Here is a 1,688-nt window from a genome sequence, read left to right on the forward strand (position 1 = left end):
AACTACGTACATCACAGGGATGCAGAGCATATATATATTGACAAGGTTAAAAAAGTTTCCAATTTGTATAAAATATGTCCCTATCTGTGTGTGCTAGAAAGAATTACTAAACAGAAAACAGTACCTGGTTAGTATTGCAGCTGAATCTGCCAGTGATGTAGCAGTTTCAATCACTTTGTGGCCAAACAAAGTATAAGAACTGTAACAAATTGAATAGAATAGAATAAAGGGATATTACTAATTAAAACAAATATAAGGTGACTGAAGAGATTCAGTAAAACACCAAATAAGTCTGAGTATCAAAATAATAATGATAATAATGGAGAGAGAGTGCTGTTAGCCTGCACCGGTGATGCTAACAGCATTGCCGAATCCGAGCGGAGGCTCGGGTGCTAGTGTAGGTCCGCTTCGGACTGGCATCTATTGGATAAGCGCTGGACGTCACATCTGACGCCAGCGCTCCTCCTGTCTGTGATGTGCCGCCTCCCCATCAGCTGTGGGATTGACGGCCAACACAGGGGGAATCCCCATGATGGCCATCCGCTTTCCCCGCCCACTGACGCAACAGATACCGCCTCACATACAGGTTCCACTCGTTGGGACCTGATTGTGAGCGGTATTTAAGTGCTCTCTGCAGCTGTCCCATTAGCGTGGGCTTTGCTGGAGAGATCACTCGGCTATGCATCTGGGACACAGCTAGGTTGAAGGTAGGCACTCTCTCTCCATTATTATCATTATTATTTTGATACTCAGACTTATTTGGTGTTTTACTGAATCTCTTCAGTCACCTTATATTTGTTTTAATTAGTAATATCCCTTTATTCTATTCTATTCAATTTGTTACAGTTCTTATACTTTGTTTGGCCACAAAGTGATTGAAACTGCTACATCACTGGCAGATTCAGCTGCAATACTAACCAGGTACTGTTTTCTGTTTAGTAATTCTTTCTAGCACACACAGATAGGGACATATTTTATACAAATTGGAAACTTTTTTAACCTTGTCAATATATATATGCTCTGCATCCCTGTGATGTACGTAGTTTGATGTCATATTATATACCTTGATGATAGGATTAATATAGGTCATAGTTTTCTTTATTCAATATTAATTTTTCTTATAGTAACTTATATGCACCTGCAGATATATATATGTATACATATATATATATGTCTTTTGAAGCATGAATGTGTAATCTATTCCTTTTTATGCTATGTAGCATTACTGGAATTAACCCTGACTGGTCAGCATACTATCTCACTTTGGATTTCCCTCTGAAATTATCCAATTACTGTGTCCATCTGACCTATGGCTATGACTTTTTTCAATCAACACTAATAAGGTAACTCCATCACCTAATAATTATTCCCTCTTTTCTCATTTGAGCGTCCTTTACCTATATGATGCGCTCTAATTACTTACACTATATTTTTACATTCAATTATTATATATACATTATACATATACACATATCTTCTTTTCTCATTTTTCATTTTTCATTTATTTTCTAGTTTCTGCCTGCCTCCGTCTCCTATCTGTTTCTCTAGGTCAGCCCTTTCCATGTGGTCTGCTCTCTGTGTGACAGCTAAGCATATGCTGTGCTGAGACTCTTCCCTCCCCTAGCGGGTCTACACCTGGGATTTGATCTCGCCACGGCTCACGCCCCCAACCATCTACTCCGTTTGTG

General features: G+C 39.0%; 1 long non-coding RNA gene across 1 annotated transcript; it reads left to right on the plus strand.

Annotated features, from left to right (window-relative positions):
• Positions 1-532: 532 nt before the first annotated feature.
• On the plus strand, positions 533-1,441 carry LOC120924994. The gene is made up of 3 exons (XR_005746508.1): positions 533-707; positions 847-921; positions 1,221-1,441. It is a non-coding gene; the product is annotated as an uncharacterized LOC120924994 (long non-coding RNA).
• The last annotated feature ends 247 nt before the right edge of the window (positions 1,442-1,688 follow it).

This window comes from Rana temporaria, chromosome 1 (assembly GCF_905171775.1).
Source record: "Rana temporaria chromosome 1, aRanTem1.1, whole genome shotgun sequence".
NCBI lineage: Eukaryota > Metazoa > Chordata > Amphibia > Anura > Ranidae > Rana > Rana temporaria.